Source organism: Anomaloglossus baeobatrachus, chromosome 4 (assembly GCF_048569485.1).
Source record: "Anomaloglossus baeobatrachus isolate aAnoBae1 chromosome 4, aAnoBae1.hap1, whole genome shotgun sequence".
Classification (NCBI taxonomy): domain Eukaryota; kingdom Metazoa; phylum Chordata; class Amphibia; order Anura; family Aromobatidae; genus Anomaloglossus; species Anomaloglossus baeobatrachus.
In genome coordinates this window covers 681,618,187-681,641,727 of record NC_134356.1, presented here as the reverse complement: position 1 = coordinate 681,641,727, position 23,541 = coordinate 681,618,187, and the positions used below count along the sequence as shown (strand labels likewise).

At 46.7% G+C, this 23,541-nt stretch overlaps 1 long non-coding RNA gene across 2 annotated transcripts in view; it reads right to left on the bottom strand.

The window, feature by feature from the left end:
* The window catches only part of LOC142302126 (uncharacterized), a 46,107-nt gene that overhangs the window by 9,736 nt on the left and 12,830 nt on the right, over positions 1 to 23,541 (bottom strand). Inside the window, exon 2 of one of the 2 annotated variants that reach the window (XR_012752940.1) lies at positions 10,040 to 11,146. This is a non-coding gene — a long non-coding RNA (uncharacterized LOC142302126). The remainder of the gene's footprint in view (positions 1 to 10,039; positions 11,147 to 23,541) is intronic. The other variant, XR_012752939.1, reaches the window with a different exon arrangement.

The window sequence follows — 23,541 nt, the reverse complement described above, 5'->3', positions numbered from 1 at the left end:
AGAGGGTGTTTTTTTGTATTTTATTTCAAATAAAGGATTTTTTCAGTGTTTATTTCTTTTCACCTACAGATTAATAATGGGGGGGGGGGGAAATCGAATAAACCCTCCCCATCATTACTAATCTAGGGTTGAGTGGCAGCTGTGGTCTGTTATTAATCCCTTATTACCCTGACTGTCACCGCACCAGGGCAATCAGGTAAATAAAGTGCTGGGATTGTCGCATCTACTGGATGCAACAATTCTGGGTGACTATGAGCTGCTACTTTTAGGATGGGGAAACGGCACAATAAGAATGGGTCTCCCATGCCTGAGAAGACCAGCCCTCAGCTTTATCATGGCTGGGTATCAAAACTGGGGTGGGACAGCATGTCAGTTTCTTAAATCATTTAAAATAATAAGAAAAGTTCCTCTTTGGCTCTTATTTTAATACACAGCCAATAACAGTGCATGACTGGGGGCTGCAGCCTGTAGCCGTATACTTTATCTGTGCTGGGTATCAGAATATGGGTTAACACTAAGTCAATTTTTCATTTTCACAGCGTTTGTAATTGGAAGTGTCAGACACGCTGTCAATCAGGGTGGGGGCACGTCTGACTGCAACCAATCACAGATGCCAGTAGGCAGAGAAAGCAGTGTATATGCATGAAGGATAACGCGTGGCTCCGGAAGTGATTGAATGGCTTGGAAGCAGTGTACAATGACAGCGGCGCCTAGCTCCCGATCCCTTCTATCTTTTTAATCGCCAGATTCTGGTCCCCATAGACTTAGACTTATATGGGGACCGGCCTCCAGCCCGGAACTGAATTATAAAAGGAAGATAACCGGAACCCGCTGGTTCCGGTTATCTGCGAGTCCGCTCATCACTAATAATGATCCCTCCACTTTACACCACCACGGATGTTTTAACAGAAAAAAAAAAAGTTTATTTCCTATTAAAAACTGTTCAAACCTAGAGTGTGTCTTATGGAAAAGAGGGTCTTTTAGTCTGAAAAATACGGCAATCACACTGGAGTCGTCCATAACAGGTAGGCGAAACATGTGAGATGTACTGACAGCTTGCTTGTCTCAGAGCAGAGCTATTACAAGATGCTGTGAGAACAACAGGTGTGTGTGAGTATGACGTCTCTGGCAAGCAGTGCGGTGGAGTGGCAGAACAGCAGAGCTGACAATGCTGTAGAGGAGCAAAGCCGATAGAAGCATTTGTAATGTAACAACGTATCAAAGCATATATATCTGAAAGGTGTTAAGGGTGCTTTACACGCTGTGACATCGCTAACGATATATCGACGGGGTCACGTCGTTAGTGACGCACATCCGGCATAGTTAGCGACATCGCAGCGTAACGCTCAACAAGCGCAAAAACGTCAAAAATCGTTGATACATTGCTCCCTTTCATAATATCGTTGGTGGTGCATGCAGCTGGTTGTTAGTCGTTCCTGCGGCATCACACATCGCTACGTGTGACACCGCAGGAACGACGAACATCTCCTTACCTGCGTCCACCGGCAATGAGGAAGGAAGGAGGTGGGCGGGATATTCCGCCCGCTCACCTCTGCCCCTCCGCTTCTATTGGACGGCTGCCGTGTGATGCCGCATGAACCGCCCCCCTTAGAAAGGAGGCGGTTCGCCGGCCACAGCGACGTCGCAGGGCAGGTAAGTCCGTGTGATGGGTGTAAGCGATGTTGTGCACCACAGGCAGCGATTTGCCTGTCACGCTCAACCGACTGGGGCAGGAACGCTCGCTAGCGATATAGATATCGCAGCGTGTAAAGTGCCCTTTAGCTATCCATGCTTTCTAACCATGCAGGAGGTTAGACCAAGAGACCAAAGTTGTCTATCATACATCTCACACACTGAGAAACGTGCTCTAAGGGAACTTTCCCATTGCGTTTTCACCTACATTCACTAATCCCATCGGGGCATCCGTCCAAACCCGCCACCCCTGCAAAACATGTTACGGACGCATACCTCAATGGAGCCATTGACTATAATGGAGCAGACTGCATTAGCATGTGCTTTGTCTTGTGACCATTTTCGGGCATAACAGTTTTCTGTATCGGGGAGGGGGGGGGGAAGACACCAAAACGGAGGGGGTTTCGGACAGATGCCCCGAGGGGACCAGTGAACGTAGGTGTAAACGCAATGTGAAGGTACCCAAAGCCATGGTGGGGCCTGTGCTTTCTCCAGTGTTTTACTCCCTGCTTATCATTGGTCAGTGTCAAACAGGGAGAACAAGTAAACACCCACTTGGACTAAATAGAAGTTAACTCATTAGGTGCCAAATACTGACTGTTTATACTTCTATAACAGAGGCAAAGTATAAATCATACATTTATTTTTCAGTGTACCATGTCAGAAAGGATTGCTGAAGGTCAGAAAGTAAAGTCAAGACGAGCAGGATGGGAGATGTCGTCACCCATAAGGTAGCTGGGTGTGATTCTGACTACATCTAATCAGTACTGTGGTTCCTGGATGGTCCGCAGTCTGATAATGACCCATGACAACAACTCTCAGTATGTCCTTCCCATTGTTACAAGGAACCTGTAACGTAAAAAAATGCTATTAACCAGCAGATGTGGGGTTAATCTGCAGGTTAATATCATTTGGAACCTGCCCGGCGCCTGTAATGAAACCGCGCGGCTGGGAGGAAAAGAAGGGAATTTTGTTACTTACCGTAAATTCCTTTTCGTCTACCTCCTATTGGGAGACCCAGACGATTGTTTTGACGATTGGGTGTATAGCACTGCCTCCGGAGGCCACACAAAGCATTACACTAAAAAGTGTAAGGCCCCTCCCCTTCTGGCTATACACCCCCAGTGGGATCACTGGCTCACCAGTTTTAGTGCAAAAGCAAGAAGGAGGAAAGCCAAGAACTGGTTTAAACAAATTCACTCCGAAGTAACATCGGAGAACTGAAAACCATTCAACATGAACAACATGTGTACCCGAAAAACAACCAAAAATCCCGAAGGACAACAGGGCGGGTGCTGGGTCTCCCAATAGGAGCTAGAAGAAAATGAATTTACGGTAAGTAACAAAATTCCCTTCTTCTTCGGCACTCCATTGGGAGACCCAGACGATTGGGACGTCCAAAAGCTGTCCCTGGGTGGGTAAAGAAATACCTCATGTTAGAGCTGCAAAGACAGCCCTCCCCTACGGGGAGGCAACTGCCGCCTGCAGGACTCTTCTACCTAGGCTGGCGTCCGCCGAAGCATAGGTATGCACCTGATAATGTTTGGTGAAAGTGTGCAGACTCGACCAGGTAGCTGCCTGGCACACCTGTTGAGCCGTAGCCTGGTGTCGTAATGCCCAGGACGCACCCACGGCTCTGGTAGAATGGGCCTTCAGCCCTGATGGAACCGGAAGCCCAGCAGAACGGTAGGCTTCAAGAATTGGTTCTTTGATCCACCGAGCCAGGGTGGCTTTGGAAGCCTGCGACCCTTTGCGCTTACCAGCGACAAGGACAAAGAGTGCATCCGAGCGGCGCAGGGGCGCCGTGCGGGAAATGTAGATTCTGAGTGCTCTCACCAGATCCAACAAATGTAAATCCTTTTCATACCGATGAACTGCATGCGGATAAAAGGAAGGCAAGGAGATATCCTGATTAAGATGAAAAGAGGATACCACCTTAGGGAGAAACTCCTGAATGGGGCGCAGCACTACCTTGTCCTGGTGGAACACCAGGAAAGGAGCTTTGGATGACAGCGCTGCTAGTTCAGACACTCTCCGAAAAGACGTGACCGCTACCAGAAAGGCCACTTTCTGTGAGAGTCGAGAAAGTGACACATCCCTCAGAGGCTCGAATGGCGGCTTCTGGAGAGTAACAAGGACTTTGTTTAGATCCCACGGATCTAAAGGCCGCCTGTACGGAGGTACGATATGACAAACCCCCTGCAGGAACGTGCGCACCTGAGAAAGTCGTGCTAGACGCTTCTGAAAAAACACGGATAGTGCGGAGATTTGCCCTTTAAGGGAGCCGAGCGACAAGCCCTTTTCCAACCCAGCTTGCAGGAAGGAAAGAAAGACAGGTAACGCGAATGGCCAGGGAGATACTCCTTGTGCAGAGCACCAGGATAAGAAAATCTTCCACGTTCTGTGGTAGATCTTAGCAGACGTGGACTTCCTAGCCTGTCTCATGGTGGCAACGACCCCTTGGGATAATCCTGAAGACGCTAGGATCCAGGATTCAATGGCCACACAGTCAGGTTCAGGGCCGCAGAATCCCGATGGAAAAACGGCCCTTGGGACAGTAAGTCTGGACGGTCTGGTAGTGCCCACGGTTGGCCGACCGTGAGATGCCACAGATCCGGGTACCACGACCTCCTCGGCCAGTCTGGGGCGACGAGTATGACGCGGCCGCAATCGGATCTGATCTTGCGTAACACTCTGGGCAAGAGTGCCAGAGGTGGAAACACATAAGGGAGCCGGAACTGCGACCAATCTTGCACCAAGGCGTCTGCCGCCAGAGCTCTTTGATCGCGAGACCGCGCTATGAAGGTCGGGACCTTGTTGTTGTGCCGAGACGCCATTAGGTCGACGTCCGGCACCCCCCAGCGGCGGCAGATTTCCTGAAACACGTCCGGGTGAAGGGACCATTCCCCTGCGTCCATGCCCTGGCGACTGAGGAAGTCTGCTTCCCAGTTTTCTACGCCCGGGATGTGAACCGCTGATATGGTGGATGCTCTTTCCTCCACCCACATCAGAATCCGCCTGACTTCCTGGAAGGCTTGCCGACTGCGTGTCCCTCCTTGGTGGTTGATGTATGCCACCGCTGTGGAGTTGTCCGACTGAATTCGGATCTGCTTTCCTTCCAGCCACTGCTGGAAGGCTAATAGGGCAAGATACACTGCCCTGATTTCCAGAACATTGATCTGAAGGGTGGACTCCTGCTGAGTCCACGTCCCTTGAGCCCTGTGGTGGAGAAAAACTGCTCCCCACCCTGACAGACTCGCGTCTGTCGTGACCACTGCCCAGGATGGGGGCAGGAATGATCTTCCCTGCGTTAATGAGGTGGGAAGGAGCCACCATAGCAGAGAATCCTTGGCCGTCTGAGAAAGGGAGACTTTCCTGTCTAGGGAAGTTGTCTTCCCGTCCCACTGGCGGAGAATGTCCCATTGAAGTGGACGCAGATGAAACTGCGCGAACGGGACTGCCTCCATTGCTGCCACCATCTTCCCTAGGAAGTGCATGAGGCGCCTTAAGGGGTGCGACTGACCCTGAAGGAGAGACTGCACCCCTGTCCGTAGAGACCGCTGCTTGTCCAGCGGAAGCTTCACTATCGCTGAGAGAGTATGAAACTCCATGCCAAGATACGTTAGTGATTGAGTCGGTGCCAGGTTTGACTTTGAAAAGTTGATGATCCACCCGAAAGTCTGGAGAGTCTCCAGCGCAACATTCAGGCTGTGTTGGCATGCCTCTTGAGAGGGTGCTTTGACAAGTAGATCGTCTAAGTAAGGGATCACCGAATGACCCTGAGAATGCAAGACTGCTACCACTGCCGCCATGACCTTGGTGAAAACCCGTGGGGCTGTCGCCAGACCAAATGGCAGAGCTACGAACTGGAGATGGTCGTCTCCTATCACGAAACGTAGGAAACGTTGGTGTTCTATAGCAATCGGCACGTGGAGATAAGCATCTTTGATGTCTATTGATGCAAGGAAATCTCCTTGAGACATTGAGGCAATGACAGAGCGGAGGGATTCCATCCGGAACCGCCTGGCGTTCACATGCTTGTTGAGCAGCTTTAGGTCCAGAACAGGACGGAACGAGCCGTCCTTTTTTGGAACCACGAAGAGATTGGAGTAAAAACCTTGCCCTTGTTCCTGCAGAGGAACAGGGATCACCACTCCTTCTGCTTTTAGTGAGCACACCGCCTGCAGAAGGGCATCTGCTCGGTCGGGATGTGGGGAGGTTCTGAAGAACCGAGGCGGAGGACGAGAATTGAATTCTATCCTGTACCCGTGAGATAAAATGTCTGCTACCCACCGGTCTTTGACCTGTGGCAGCCAAATGTCGCAAAAGCGGGAGAGCCTGCCACCGACCGAGGATGCGGAGGGCTGAGGCCGAAAGTTATGAGGCAGCCGCCTTGGAAGCGGTTCCTCCGGTTGCTTTCTTGGGGCGTGACTGAGCCCGCCAGGAATCTGAGCTCCTTTGCTCCTTCTGAGTTCCTTTGGACGAGGAGAAATGGGTCTTGCTGGAGCCTCGAAAGGACCGAAACCTCGACTGCCACTTCCTCTGTTGAGGTTTGCTTGATCTGGGCTGGGGTAAGGAGGAGTCCTTACCCTTGGATTGTTTAATAATTTCAGCCAATTGTTCACCTAACAGTCTATCTACAGATAGCGGCAAGCTGGTTAAACATTTTTTGGAAGCAGAATCCGCTTTCCATTCCTTTAACCACAAGGCTCTGCGCAGGACAACAGAGTTGGCAGACGCAATTGAGGTACGGCTTGTAGAGTCCAGGACAGCGTTGATAGCGTAAGTCGCAAACGCAGACATTTGCGAGGTTAGGGACGCTACTCGCGGCACTGCTGGACATATGATAGAGTCCACCTGTGCCAGACCAGCTGAAATAGCTTGGAGTGCCCACACGGCCGCGAATGCTGGAGCAAACAACGCGCCAATAGCTTCATAGACAGACTTTAACCAAAGGTCCATCTGTCTGTCATTGGCATCTTTAAGTGAAGCCCCATCTTCCACTGCAACTATGGATCTAGCTGCAAGCCTGGAGATTGGGGGATCCACCTTTGGACACTGTGTCCAGCGTTTGACCACGTCAGGGGGAAAGGGATAACGTGTATCCTTAAGACGTTTGGAGAAACGCTTATCTGGGTAGGCATGGTGTTTCTGGACTGATTCTCTGAAGTCAGCGTGGTCCAGAAAAGTACTCAGTTTAGGCTTGGGATACCTGAAATGGAACTTCTCCTGCTGTGCAGCTGCCTCCTCTGCAGAAGGGGCAGGGGGAGAAATTTCCAATAGACTATTGATGGCCGCTATAAGGTCATTTACCATGGCGTCACCATCAGGAGTATCCAGATTGAGAGCGGTTTCAGGATTAGACTCCTGATCACCCTCCTCTGTCTCATCATGTAGAGACTCTTCTCGCTGAGACCCTGATCCGCGTGATGACGTGGGGGGTCTCTCCCAGCGAGCACGCTTAGGCTGCCTGGGGCTGTCATCTGAATCAGAGCCGTCAGGCTGAGATGGCTGGGACCCCCTTGAAGCACTGATTAACTCCAACTGAGGGGGACCGGGGAACATTGCCGCAGCAGTGTCCATGGACTGAGTAACTGGCCTAGCCTGCAAGGTCTCTAGGAATTTTGTCATAGTGACAGACATCCTGTCAGCAAAAACAGCAAACTCTGTCCCCGTCACCGGGACAGGGTTCACTGGCGACTCTGCCTGGGCCACTACCACCATAGGCTCCGGCTGACGAAGTGGCACAGGGACCGAACATTGCACACAATGGGGGTCATTGTAACCTGCCGGTAGATTAGCCCCACAAGCTGCACAAGCAGCGTTCACAGCCTGTGTCTTGGCACCCTTGCGTTTTGCAGATGACATGTTGTCGTCTCCTCAGAGCAATAGGGGTATACAGCCAAGAAGCGACCTTACAGTGCAATATATATAGATATATCTGGTACAGGAAAAAGTACACCAAATAACACTGTGGCACTAGTGGGGCCAGCACGAATGTGCTGCTTACCGCCCGCTTAACGCGGGTGTGTGGTCGCCAGAAATCCCTTGTCTGGGTCTCCCAGAGCCTGTGTCCGTTCCCCAGCCAGACTGCATGCAGGAATGGCTGCCGGCGTCTCTGTGGAGGGGGGGCGGGCCCTGGGTGTGCTCAGACAAAAAGCGGGAAAGCTGCGTCCCACTGTGCCCAGTGAGAGGGCTGGAGCATGTAAATAAGGCTCCAGCCCTCGGCGCTGACGATTGCACAACGCCTGTCCCCTTCCCTGAGTGACAGGGAGGGGGCGGGAACGAAGCGGAGCTAGGCCGCAAAAGCCGGGGACTAGATTTATAAGCGCCGCCGTCGTAAAAGCACGGTCGGCGCTAAGTCCCCGGCGCACTACAAGTCCCAGAGCGGCCGGCGCGGTAGTTCCCAACACATAAAGTCACTCAGCCAAGCTGCAGTGACTCAAACCCCAGCGCGCAGCGCTACTGTCCCCGGCGCACTAGCACACCCAGCAAGTCTGGAGTGTGCGCGGCCAGTCCATAGGGGGACACAGAGTACCTGAATGTTGCAGGGCCTTGTCCCTGAACGGTACCCCGGCTCCTTATCCAGCAGGTTCAATGGGTCTGTGGACGGAGCCCAGCCTCAGGGCTTGGAGGCCGGTAAGATCCCACTTCCTCAGAGCCCCACAGGGGGATGGGGAAGGAAAACAGCATGTGGGCTCCCGCCTCCGTACCCGCAATGGGTACCTCAACCTTACAAACCGCAAGTGGGGTGAGAAGGGAGCATGCTGGGGGCCCTAGTATGGGCCCTCTTTTCTTCCATCCGACATAGTCAGCAGCTGCTGCTGACTAAACAGTGGAGCTATGCGTGGATGTCTGACCTCCTTCGCACAAAGCAGAAAACTGGTGAGCCAGTGATCCCACTGGGGGTGTATAGCCAGAAGGGGAGGGGCCTTACACTTTTTAGTGTAATGCTTTGTGTGGCCTCCGGAGGCAGTGCTATACACCCAATCGTCAAAACAATCGTCTGGGTCTCCCAATGGAGTGCCGAAGAAAACTTTATTCCACTCAGCATCGTTCAGGTTTCAGCCATTCAGCCCTTGAGGCGGTACCGGCTCGAGTTTAGTCAACGTTCTGTGTATCAACAGCGGCTGGCTGTAACCACCTACCCCCCCTCCTCCCCCCGCCACTCACTAAATCAGTCAGTGTACTTCTATAAAGATCTCAAACTGAAGGATGAGAGGAATGAAGCTGGAGATCTGCTTGCCAAGCACGACAAGAGTTAAAATACGTCTTCACAAATCACACCAAGCTACTGACTGAGGTATGTGTGATACAGCTTGTGAGTTGAAGCACAGGTAGGCCTGTGTCTGTCTTCAGTGTGCAGCTCGTATCGACACGACTAGGACAGGCTGCAGTTTAGATAATACCAGGGATGCAATTCTCGGAGAACCCCTTAAAATAAATTGCTTAAAAACTGTGGAAAGGTAGATGAGAAAATTGGTTTGTGGCAAATTAAAATAACCTCAAGTTTTACAAAGATTCAGATTCCCCTGGATGTTTTGTGCGACTAAATTGTTGATTTATAAAAAGGGCAAAAAAGGGTTATAAAATAAAACAAAAAAACGTATTTTTCGCTTTATAAGACGCACCCCAAATTTAGACATAAAAAAAAGGTAAAAGAAAAAAGATAAATGGGGTCCGTCTTATACTCCGGTGTTCTATTACCGGAGGGGGGCAGCAGTGGTGGTGAAGCGGGGGTCACAGGAGGCAGAGGTTGTGCTGGCAGGTCAGTGGCAGCGGGGTCCGTGGTGGCAGGTGCAGGGGCATCCGTGGTGGCGGCAGCAGGTAAGTCGTGCAGCAGGCCGGTGCAGTGAGTCATAGTGTCCGCGGTCCTGGTTCAAATGATGGCGCCTGGAGCGGCGAGCTCTCATCCAAGGGCTCAGTCTGTGCGCGCGCCCGCTCCCTGCGCCATCATTTGAAACTGGGACTGCAGACAAACTAGGTAACTTACTGCACAGCCGCCCGCCCTGCACGCACAGAGTGGCAGCCAGCAGGCTGCCCGCCCACCCTGCGTGCAAGCGGCCGGGTACCTGTGCTTGCGCGTGGACTGCAGCCGGCTGCCGCCCGCACACGGCCACAGGTACATGGCTGCCACCCGCACGCAATCACAGGTACCTGGCCGCTTGAACGCAGCCACAGGCTCCAGGCTGCCCGATCACCGCACAAACAGGACCCCCAGGTACCGCTATATTCGGATTTTAAGACGCACCCCCCCTCCCCCCCCATTTTCCTCCCATATTTTTGGGAAGAAAAGTGCGTCTTATAAAGCGAAAAATACGGTATATCTTTTCACTTCGTTGCACACCTCTCTTACCATCCAGCAGATCTTCATCCGGTCCTCCATACAGCTGCGTCTGGTCTTCTCTCCTTCTGCACAGCATACACGACATGGTCTTCACTCTGTGCTGAGGCTTCCGGTGCCTGGTGCACCTCCAACGTCTTGATATGCATCATCTGAGCCCTGGTCGGTATTGCTAGTGAAGCAAGTCCTGACATCAGGTGCTTACTTAGCACAAATCATAATAAGGAACACTTGATTCTCAAGGAGTAACTAATTTTATCAGATTTGCTTATCCCCATAAGAAGCAGGAGTGAAGTTTTTGGATTTCCAAGAGAGTACGAGAAATCTCGAGCATCATGGCTGGAGATTGTGAGCCGTCTAGAAGTAAAGCAGGGGACGGATCCAAGCTCAGAATAAGAGTTAAACTTTGACCAAAATTGATTTTCGAGAAGTCGTTACAGTTTCTGATGCAGCCGCAAAAAATTTCAGGCTTCGTGATTTTTTATTTTTTAATTTCTGAGATTGCAGAACAAGATTTTCAACAGATCTGGAGGATACAATTTCTTTTATTGGACATCTACATTTACAGTTCATCAACAGGTTAAAAAATAATTCTACATTTTAATATATCAGATCGGAATTCAAGAGATTGGCAATGGTTTGAGTGCCTACGCTGCTACATTTCGCACGAAAGACCCGAGCTTTGTAAACCGTGAATTCTGCTTTAGAAATGGTTTTGACCTTCGCGATCTTAAGCCTACCGCCGCACGGCTTTTTTTTCGGTTTGGCTTTCTTTAGTGACTCTTCTATGTGGACCTCGCCCTCTTCTATTTCAGGGAAAATGGAAGGTAAAGCGTCACTTCGTAAGATTCGACTTCCATGGTTTATGATGTAGGAGTCTCCGCCGAAGTGCTTGGAGCAGAGGCGGTATTTCCTCGTTTTATTATCCTGACGGATCTTTTGAGCTATTTCTTCCACGTCGTTAAACTGTTGCCCGGTTTGCAAGAGCCAAAGCTTAATTTTCTCAATGTCCGAAGGAAAAGAATGCAACATGACATGATCGTCTTTTCCGGTGCTGCTGTTACAACTGTTCACTATGCAACTCGGCATCGTTACCAGCGATTTAGTGATCTAAGGAGAAAGACAAAAACAAAACAGTAAAACCTTCACATCCGTCTACAAATCTGGAAAAATTGGAAGAGTTCTGTACACTCGAAATCATTTCATATATGGTATATTTAAAGAGAACTTGTCACATCAGTTAGAGACCGGCACATCATCCGAGCTTTACCCTGCTATGTGGCAGGTTTTCCGAAAAAACGGTGCTAGGGTGCTTACAAAGACTAGTCAAAGTTAAGCGCCAGACGTCATTGCGTTTGTCAGGTCTTTCAATGTACAAAGTGTGTTCCTAGACAGACGTGTATGTGACCGGCCAGGCGTGAGTTGCCAAGTTGTTGAAAGGATAACTGTGATGGTGGGATATTGTGGGTTATGTACCATTTTGTGTGGGTTCATGTTTTGGGCGTGGTGGTCTGCCTATTCGATGTATTGTCCTGTCTGCAGGGTTATAACCCCTTGAAGTACAACACACTATGAAGAAAAAAAAGACATGGATCGCACATGCCAAAAAAATACAATGATCTAAAGCCGCTAGGCAAAAAATTAAATAAAACATGAGGTTCTTTGTTCCCATTCTGATCAGATTGTATGAAGCCACTGCCACGTCACGGCAAACCTCTTGAGTGGGTCCCTATTCTAAGCCTTGTAGTGCGGCACTGTGCACTAACCACTGCTGCAGCGACAAAGCGCTAAAAAGGCACTAAAAGGTTTAGTATAGGGACCCACTCAAGAGGTTTGCCGTGACGTGGCAGTGGGCTTAAAAAAATCTGATCAGAATGGGAACAAAAGAACCTCATGTTCTATTTAATTTTTTGCCTAACTGCTTTAGATCATTGTATTTTTGGGATGTGCGATCCATGTCTTTTTTTCTCCATGGTTTGTTATGTGTGTCGGATTGTTCATGGCCGACACATCACTACAGTCCACATATGGGAGCCAGTGGGAGGTGAGTGCGTAGCTTCTCTCGCTGTGTGCTGGTGCTGTGTGGTGGCTGCTGTTGTGGTGGTGTCGTGTCAGTGGGGCGGCGCGGCCTGGAGCCTCGGGGGCTTCGCCTTACAGCATGGGTGCTGTGAGGTACCAGGTCGCCTGCCCTGCTGGCGCTTGGTCGCTGCAGCAGTGGTTAGTGCACAGTGCCGCACTACAAGGCTTAGAATAGGGACCCACTCAAGAGGTTTGCCGTGATGTGGCAGTGGCTTCATACAATCTGATCAGAATGGGAACAAAGAACCTCAGGTTTTATTTAATTTTTTGCCTAGCAGCTTTAGATCATTGTATTTTTGGGATGTGCGATCCATGTCTTTTTTTCTCCATAGTTTGTTATAACTCCTTAAAGTGCTTCTGACCCTAGGTGTGGGGGGAGGGTGCCTGGATTCCACCTAAACTCTCTGCTTACCTGAGGGATTAGTGATTCAGTCTGGCTGAGCAGGAGAAGAGAGAGAAGCAGTCTGTTTGAGAACTTGAAGAGAGAAGGACGAAGATTGATCCTCTGGGCTGAAGCTGCGGCTTCTCAGAGACCTGGACATTTATTTATCGCTTTCTGGACTATATTTGTGTTTCTGGACTATTTTACCCTCATTGTGGTGGATTATGTTATGGACCATTTGATTTGCTTGGAATAAATATTCTTGGATTGCTCAATCATCTCTCGCTCTGTTGATTGCATAATATGGGAGAAGGACCCAGTCATAATAGCTTATACCATTGTCTGGCCTCCTTACCCCAACCAGACACTCTCGACAAGGAGAAACTACCCCCTTAGACTGCCTGGCACAGGGATCTCGCCCAGCCAACCAGTTCTCCTGCTTTCTATAGATGAGAGGGAACTGCCTGAAAAACCAAGAGTCTGCAAATGGAGGTTCTAATTTGGTTATACATAGCCTTCATCTACCCAGTTTCCCCGAAAATAAGACACTTTTTTTTTTTTTGCCCAAAAAAAAAAAAAAAAAAGCACTAGGTCTTATTTTCAGGGGGGGGGGGGTATTTTTCTCGAGGAGACATGGTTGAGGGCAGGTTTACATCCCACAAAAAGCAGACCCCCCCTTCCAAAGGTCATCATACTTACCAGTCCCGGGAGTCTATGTGGCTCCTAGATCTCCCAGCAGGTGTGCTGCACGCCGCCCCTGCGTCTGGTTGACACTCGCATAGATCACACTCACTCATACAGACACACATATCACATCTCACATCATTCCTCCCTGTAATCTCCCAGCAGCTGTGCTCCCCTGCGTCTGACCGATACACACTCACGATATCGCACATGCCATACAATCGGGCGCGCATACTCTCAAAATCCGGCCATGTGATCCTCCGGCAAGTACTGGAAGCTCACTGCACTGCACCACCGCCGAGAAGCAAGCGATATCGCTGGACGTGGTGAGTGTGAGAGTGTGAGTGAGTGTTCCGCCGCAGGACCTTGATGCGCTCCCCTGCTCCCGGTCGGTGTCTGGTGAGTATGGTCGGGGGGAGGGGGGTGTCCTCTCTTTAGGGGGTGTCTGCTGCCAATAATGAAGTGTCCTGCAGGATTCTTTATTTTTTTTTTTATGGCTGCACAGACACATCATTATTGATCGCGGCTAGGGGATGCCTTATAATTTAAGCATCCCTGCTAGGTCTTATTTTCGGGGAAACACAGTATGTGTCAATGTGGTTTTAAAAAGGGTCAATATTGACTTTCAGGATGGCTACCTCCAATAGGTGGCATTAGAGTCCCCGTCCTATTTCTCTCTAAAGAGGCTACTTGCATATTTGTATGCCCTACAGATATGAGTGCAATGCACGTCTGCTGTGATGTGTGCCCAACTGGTATAAGTATTTTGTTTGTGTGACCAGCAGACAAGCGAGTGCCATGCTGTTGCGACTGGCGGCTACGGACAGGCAATTCAACGATAAGAACTTGCCACCCAAACTAAACAGAACCCGTCACCAGGATTTTTCCTTACAAACTGCGGACACCACCAAAGAGCCCTGACATATATCATTCCAGAATACTGTATATAAGAGCCGCTCTGTATAACGCAAAAAACACCTTGTTTTATACTGACCTGCGGGGCGGTCAGGTCCAATGGGCATCACTGGTCACGCGCCTCCTCTTCGCCTTCCATAGCTCTATATGGATCATGCGTCCTACGTCATCCACACAGAGGCCTCCATTGGACTCCTGGTCAAAGACCGCCCGCCCATGTGCACTACAATACCTTGATCGGCTCTCTGCAAGGCAGAGAGAAATGCGCTTGCTCAGGAGCGTAATGGAGGCCTCTTTGGATGACGTAGTAATACGGAGCTGGGAAAGAGACCGGCGACTACACAGGATAGAGGAGGCACCTTTACCGCAAGTAACGACGCCCATCGGACCAGACCGCTCCTTAGGTGAGTATTATAAAAGGTGTTTTTTTACATTATACACAGCGGCCTGGGCTGTTATATACAGTATTCTGGAATGCTGTATATAAGGGCTCACTGGTGGTGCCGCAGCTTATAGGGGAAAATCCTGGTGACCGGTTCCCCTTAGGCCCGTTTCACACATCCGCCATTTTGCCAGATCCGGCGCGCATGCAGTACAGTAGATTCATTTACAGTGGAAGCGCGACACCATGTGGACAAATGCGGTTGTGCACGAAGCACACAACAACCGCATGGTGTCGCGCTTCCAGGTAAATGAATCTACTGTACCGCATAAGTGTCGGATCCGGTATCCGGTGAAATGCCGGATTTGTGAAACGGGCCTTAAGTGGCCATTTGGCCATTTTTCTGTAACATGTCCTGCGATTTTTGCCCATAATCATTTAAGTCCTAATTATCATGATTGACCTTATTTTAGTGTCTTAAGATGAATAATACATCACAACTTGCTCTCCTTTATATTTCAGTTTTCACTGTGTTTAGCACAGATTTAGTGGTGATGATGGACTACAAGGCCATGGAAAACACATGGCAGAATCAGGTTGAACAAGTGTTTGGTGGGCCGTCTATTAGTATATCTAATGAGGAGTCACCTGGCCTGGATGATAGATTCTCGGAGATACAAAGATTGATCACCAGACGTACACGGTTGTGGTGGAATAGGGCATTATTGGAACGTTATATAGCTAAAAAACTAATCCCTAGAGGTCTTCGCATAAGAGTTACTCCTTCCTTCACAATTGACGATGAATCATTTATTGAAAAATGGGAGAATGCTTGTAATCTGTGTTCTACTACCTTGATGCAATTGTTAATTGAATTGGACTCTTCTTCTTTAAATAAATTGGATAAGATCTTGGATCAGAAACAAGCAGAATTCAGAACATTATGCTCAGAGGAAAGGTTAAAGATCTTTGATGATATGCTTACTCGAAAACTGGAATTGATAATCAAAAAGATCCATTCCACACAGACCTCTAAGCTACATAGAGATCAAAACGATTCCAATATGAAGTTGGTTTATGCATGGAGACGACCAAATGACGATACAGCCGGACCAAGCAGAGCATCCTCACAGTCATCTCTAAATACCATGAGTGATATTTCTGATACATCTGTATCTGGTATCACTACACGCTCTGGAGCCAGACTTGATGGTGGGAACCGATCTAATCATAGATTTTTTAATCAACAAAATGGATCTGCGTATAGGAGACAGGACAACAAGGTAATTAACCTTAGCTCGTACAAGCTATCCAATATTGATTTGCAACTTTTGGAAAAAGGGTTGTCCTTCTCTCCTACGTCTAGTTTCGATCTGTTCTCTGTCATTAAAGACCTGCATATATTTGCACGGTCAGTCATTTTCAAAAAACATTTTTTTGATGATACCTTGCATAATTTGTTCCCTACAGAAAAGGAACAAAATGCGGTGACTATCCTTGAGGATTTGGCAAGAGAACATAACACTGAGATCGGAGGTAAGATTCCTCCCACCATCAAGCCTCGCTCCAAAAAATTCCTTCCGTTGTCCACATGTCCTAACATGGAATTATTTGTGAAGGTTGTCACTAAAGAGTTAGAAAAAATCTCTCCCATAGTGGATAGTTGTAAAAAACGGGCATGAAAGAAGACGGGTTTTCCAGCCGCGCTATGAACCACACCGTTGAAGATTCCTTAAGATATTTTTATTGAGTCAATTCCAACGCGTTTCAAAGGCAAACTGCCTTCTTCCTCAGGGAATAAAAATATACCGATACAGAAAAAAACAGGGTTTAAATAGAGACTGCACAGAGAGGCCATATTGCTGAAAATGACCTCATTGCCCCATGACTCAGACACGAGGAGTGAATCTACGTCATGATTAGAAAAAAAGGGGGGGGGGGGGAGGGATGAAAAAGAAAAAACATTTTTTTTATATTATTTTTTATTTGATGCATACAAATCTTGCATGCTTTGATGAATTGAATGAAGGAAAATTCATGTTCAGCATGGTGATGCAATGGGATGATTATATGGTGTATGAAAAAATATATATATATAGCGGAAACCACAATAGAAAAATGTGATAAAATAAAATTTGTTTTATCAAAAATTGTGCGTTCATTTATGTGTGCTCTATAATTGTATTTCTTTGGAAAAAGAATGGGGGGAAGGGGGGTCTTTGGAAAAGAGAAAAACAAGGAACTTGAACCTGCAGAAGAGGCATCGGAACAAACAGAGAATCTGTCTCCTTCACCATTACTCTGCTCTAGGAGCATACTAGAGCATAGAGGTTCAAAAGGGATGTCAAAAAATCCTCATCCACCTGGGTTTATAGTGAAAGAAATATATATATGTAGGTGAACGCTCTGGAATTTCAGCCCCATTATATTTGGGGATAATGTGAGAACCATGAATGAACTGTTAAATCTCTACAAGGGCAGCGCACCCGCAGGCGAAAACCAAAAGGGAGCGCTTGCACAGAGAGCGGATTCCCTGCAGTGAAAGGTCAAATGGGTTCAGATCGTGGGAAAAAGATATAGAGCGCATGCGCAGTAAGCGGGGAGTCAGCGATTTTTCATAATGGAAGGAGATGTGAGCTCAAAAGGAGATGTGAAACACGAAAGGAGGCATGCTTAGGTGAAACAGTAATGTGAAAAACCCGATATTTCACAGGAGTGAAGTGTAAGGAGGGCATCCCTGCTTTGTCAAAAGGAGGAACTCCTTATACTGAAGTCGAACATGCTGCGATCTGTGGCTCATGAAAGCTATTCAAAAATATAGAAGCTATTTATCTATTCTATGATTGGAAGAAACGAAATTATATGATATATGAAAAAATTGTGTGGTAAAGATATGATACAATGCTATGATAAAAATAAAAATAAAATAAAATAAATGTATGTTTTATCAAAAATTGTGTATTCATTTGTATGTGTTCCATGAGTGCATTTCTTAAAGAATATATTTCTTTGGGGGAAAAAAGAACAGGGGGGGCTTGAAACTACAGGAGGGGCATCGGAATAAACAAAGAGTGCCTCGTTCTCCTTTACTCTACCCTAGTAATTTGCTGAAAAAAAAAAAAACAATGGTTCAGATGAGATGTCCTATAAAAAACTATTTTTATCTATCTAGTTTAATAGTACCATATATATATGTGTATATATATATATATATATATATATACACATATATATGTGTATATGAATTTCTGAAATTTTATCCCCATTTCATTTGGGGAACATGTGAGGATCGTGAACAGACTGATTGAATCTCTGAAAGGGCAGTGCACATGCAGTGTGAGTTAAAAACAACAAGGAGCGCTTGCCTAGAAAGCGGATACTTTGTGGTGAAAGGTGAAATGGGTTCAGACCGTGGGAATAAAGATATGGGACGCATGCGTGGTGCGGGAAGAGCCAGTGGTGTCCCGAGATGGAAAGTGGTGTAACCTCAAAAAAAGGGGGGGGGGGGTGTGTGAGGACACGAAAGGACGCATATTTAAGTGAGACAGGGATGTGAAGATCTGGATATTTCACAGGGATGAAATATGTTGAAGGCGTTCCTGCTTTGATATGGATAGGTATTTCTTGTGCTGGAGTCAAACATACTCCGGTTTGTGACTTATGAAAGCTATATGAATAATAAAAATTGTCTTTTAAATATGATCATTGTATTATTGGAAAAAAATAAATCGTCGGGAATAAACAAGTGAATTTGAAATAAGACCACGGGGGAACACTATTCTCCTTAAGGAGACTTTGCAAGCCAGTCTGGCTGCCAGGTAAGGGGACTTATAGCTGCAATGCCCCTAAAATTCCACGGGGGAACACTATTCTCCTTAAGGAGACTTTGCAAGCCAGTCTGGCTGCCAGGTAAGGGGACTTATAGCTGCAATGCCCCTCTGGGAAATATTCAAATTGTCTCTCCAGTAAAGGAGACAGACTGGCTTGCAAAGTCTCCTTAAGGAGAATAGTGTTCCCCCGTGGTCCCCACATAGCTTTCTCATGAGCCAGATCAGACACCCCCATACTTTGCACTGACGAGGGGCAAGCACCCCGAAACACCGTGTCTGCAAATTGGGATTCTGATCTGGCTTGTATATCCTGAGTCATATTGCAAAGGATTGTCAAAAATCCACTTGTGACTTTTAGGATCGCTACTTCCAATAGGTGGCGCTGTGCTAGAGTTTGTCTCCTTTACTGGAGAGACAATTTGAATATTTCCCAGAGGGGCATTGCAGCTATAAGTCCCCTTACCTGGCAGCCAGACTGGCTTGCAAAGTCTCCTTAAGGAGAATAGTGTTCCCCCGTGGAATTTTAGGGGCATTGCAGCTATAAGTCCCCTTACCTGGCAGCCAGACTGGCTTGCAAAGTCTCCTTAAGGAGAATAGTGTTCCCCCGTGGTCCCCACATAGCTTTCTCATGAGCCAGATCAGACACCCCCATACTTTGCACTGACGAGGGGCAAGCACCCCGAAACACCGTGTCTGCAAATTGGGATTCTGATCTGGCTTGTATATCCTGAGTCATATTGCAAAGGATTGTCAAAAATCCACTTGTGACTTTTAGGATCGCTACTTCCAATAGGTGGCGCTGTGCCAGAGTTTGTCTCCTTTACTGGAGAGACAATTTGAAATAAGATGCATTCTATACTGAAAGGGATCACAAAGGTGAAAACACATAGGCTCATGTGGGAACCTGTAATGAATAGTGTGATCGTGATCAGAGAGAAAAATGTATAAAGATGTATAAAACAGACATATTGATGTGAAGGTGCTGCTTGTGAAGGGAATCGACGGGCAAGGGGACCGTCGATCCACAATTTGGATGATGGAAACAAATATGATTATATATATATATATATATATATATAAGGAGTGGAAGTATTTGAAATATAATGGAATAAATATAATGAATGTAATGAATATAATGAAAGCGTTGGATAAATACTTAAAAACTAAAAAAGGGGGCCAGGTAAAATCCAGATCAATATCTGTTATAAAAATAATAATAATAATCCCCATAGGATGAAAAATGGGTATAAAAACAAGGCATGTAAAAACATTCACAAAAGTTTGAACTAGAGGCACGTACATATAAAAATTATACAAGCATATACATGCATATATATACACATATAAAAATAAAAATACATATAAAAATATATAATAATATTTTAAAACCTGAGGATTGATTCCATATTCAAAAAGGAATATCCCCTTTGATGGAAGAAATCTCTTCTTGAGTACCAAGAGAATATCCAATGCAGAAAAAGGGAACTCTCAACAATCTAGTAGTCCCTGAAGATACAATAAAAACTGGCTTTTGGAAATAGGTTGGAAAAAGAGGAGCTCATAAAAAGGACTTAATAAAAAAGGTCAGTAACTTCATTTAGTCCAAAGGGCTTCAGAGTATTCAGCCTGTGGATCCAAAAGGTCTCCTTCTTACTTAAAACCTCCATCCTGTTACTGATATTCGGAGGGATCTGCTCGATGGGGGTGATCTTAAAATCAAAAGACCTATTATGCTGAACCGTACAATGTTTCGAGAGACCATGCAGCATAAAACCTATCCTAATGTTATGGCGGTGTGAATTTAATCTATTATGGAGGGCCTGGCTGGTCCTCCCTACATATTGTTTACCGCACATGCAATCTACTAAATAGATCACATAATCGGACTGGCAAGTTAGATGGTTTTTGATATGAAACATTTCAGAGCCCCCAAGGGAGCAAAATGTAGTTTTCTTATGCTGGATACTTCTGCAGCACAAACAATTTTTTGTGCCACATTTGTATGATCCATCTGGGAGGGTGACCTTGGAACCCACCGGCTTTGTCCCCAGGCGACTTGGTGCTACAATATTTTTAATTGTGGGTGCCCGCCTGAAAGTGACACCCGGTTTGGTGGGCAGAACGGGCTTGAGGATGGGATCATTCTGCAGGATGTCCCAGTGTTTCAGCAACGTATTCCTTATAACCCCATTGTCCCCACTGTATGTGGTTATAAAATTCAAAGTGAGATCTGATGACTTCTGGTTGTGGGAAGACTCTGGAATAGGCTGGTCCCTCTTGGGTATAATGAGATCACTTTGTTTAAGTCTATGAGTCCCCTGAAAGGCCTTCTGGATCAAAGTCTTGGGGTATTCCTTTTCCAAAAAACGTCTTTTGAGGGTCCCTGCTTGCTCCCTGAAATCCGCATCCTGTGAGCAATTCCTCCTGATCCTTTTGTACTGATTTAAAGGGATGTTTTGTAGCCACTTGTCATAATGTTCACTATTGTAATGAATGTACCCATTAGCATCCACCTTCTTAAAATAAGTTTTTGTACATATCTTATCATTAGAATGGAAGATAGTCAAATCGAGGAAATTGATCTCTTCTTTATGTACGGTGGATGAAAAAGCTAGACCCCAGTCATTTTTATCCAGGTTGTCTAGGAAAATCCTGACATCAGAGAGGTCACAGTCCCAGATGATGAACAGGTCGTCAATGAATCTTTTATATAAAACAATGCTATTCCCATACAGGTCGTTTTTTACAAAGACCAGCTCGAATAGACCCATAAAAAGGTTTGCATATGAGCAAGCTGCTTTAGACCCCATTGCCGTGCCAAGGCGTTGGTGGTACAATTTGTCATCAAAGGTAAAAAAATTATTATGTAGGATGAAACTCATGCTTTCTAAGAGAAACTCCTTTTGGACTTGGGGCATCCTGTTATCGCTTTCCAGAAAAAAGGAGAGACAGGACAAACCCAAATGATGGTGTATATTTGAATATAAAGCGGCCACGTCTATAGTTATAAATGTATATGACTCTTTCCATGGGATGCCCCCCAGGTTTTCTATGAGGTGTGCCGAGTCCCTAAGGTGACTATTGAGACCAAGAACATGCGGCTGTATTAGTATATCAATATAATGAGCTAGATTGGCTGTCAGTGAATCAATGCCTGAAATAATGGGCCTTCCAGGGGGATTGATTAAATTCTTATGAATTTTGGGGAGGTGGTAAAAAAATGCCAAGGGTGGGTTTTTGACTGATGGGAATCTTTTTTCAGCAGAATTTAATATGTTCTGATCTGCAGCATTTTGGATTAGCTCTTTATAGGCTGAAACAGCTCGGTTATATTTATCAATGTTCACCACCTCATAGTAGGTCGGGTCTGATAAAATTCTGTAGGCTTCTTTCAAATCTTTCCTATTTTGTATAACTACACCACCTCCTTTATCGGCTGCTCGGATAACAATGTCCTTATTATTTTTCAGGGATTTGAGAGCCTCTCAGTGTGCTTATTATTTTGTTGTCCTTCTCTCCTACGTCTAGTTTCGATCTGTTCTCTGTCATTAAAGACCTGCATATATTTGCACGGTCAGTCATTTTCAAAAAACATTTTTTTGATGATACCTTGCATAATTTGTTCCCTACAGAAAAGGAACAAAATGCGGTGACTATCCTTGAGGATTTGGCAAGAGAACATAACACTGAGATCGGAGGTAAGATTCCTCCCACCATCAAGCCTCGCTCCAAAAAATTCCTTCCGTTGTCCACATGTCCTAACATGGAATTATTTGTGAAGGTTGTCACTAAAGAGTTAGAAAAAATCTCTCCCATAGTGGATAGTGACAATCTTACGAGAGCTGAGCGTGTCAGACTCCAGGAGCTCAAACAACTACCGGGAGTGGTGCTGAAGCCAGCTGATAAAGGCGGCAATGTCGTCATCTGGCCTACCAATATGTATGAGAGAGAGGTATTTAAACAGCTTCAGAATGAAACATGTTATAAAAAATTGACATTCAATCCCCTCTCAGCATATGTATCACAACTTAAAAAAATTATTGGTAAGGCGACGGATGACGGCATTGTCGACAGTGGGCTGGCTTCGGCACTACTTGTGGCTGAGCCAACCATTGCCACCTTTTACTTGCTGCCGAAATTACACAAGAATGCCACCACACCCCCCGGAAGACCTATTGTTTCGGGGTGTGGGAATTTTCTTGAGAGAGTCAGCCGGTGGATTGATTTTATCCTTCAACCTATGGTTGAATGTTTACCATCATTTATCAAAGATACCGGCGACTTCCTCAGGAGAATTGATGGCTTGCATGTTGGCAAGGATACGCTGCTGGTGACGGGGGACGTTGAGTCCCTCTACACCAGCATCATTCACAGTGATGGAATTGAAGCAGCAAAATTCTATCTTGATACTGCCGATATGCCTCAGGACTTTCGTGAGTTGGTGTTGCGCCTGCTCGAATTCTCTCTTACCCACAATTTTTTTACTTTTATGAATTCCTTCTACCTACAGCTCCAGGGTACTGCAATGGGGGCGGCTTTCGCCCCGTCTTATGCTAATTTATTCCTGGGGCTGTGAGAGAGGGACCTTCTCCTGTCAGATCGGGAGCCGTTGGTGTGCCGTGTCCTTCTATGGACACGGTACATCGACGACATCTTTATGATCTGGCAGGGGTCGGTGGAAGAACTTAATTTATTTTTAGCAGGAGTGAATTCGAACACGCGCAACATCAAAATTTCATCCAAATGGTCCGCAGAACAAATTGAGTTCCTGGATATTGTGGTGAGAAAGGACGCAGAGGGTGTTCTGCAGTCTGACTTGTATCGTAAGCCTACATCTACTAACATGTTTCTCCATGCATCCTCATCACATCCAACATTTATGATCAGGTCGGTGCCGGTTGGGCAGTTCCTTCGGTTACGGAGGATCTGCTCGACCGACGCCGATTTTGAACGACAGGCCTTGGACCTTAAGGGGAGGTTCAGGGAGAGGGGATATAGTGGGAGGATGGTAAAAAAGGCCTACCATCGGGCCAAATATACGCCTAGGGACTCCCTTCTGTATTCCCAAAAGATACCAGAATCCAGTAATAAAATTCGATTTATTACCAACTTTTGTGCCCAAATTCCATCTATTCGGGCATGTCTCAATAGGGCATTGCCGATACTCCAAGCCGATCCCACCCTTAATAAAATCATCCCCGAGCAATTATCAATTACTATGCGTCGCAGTAAA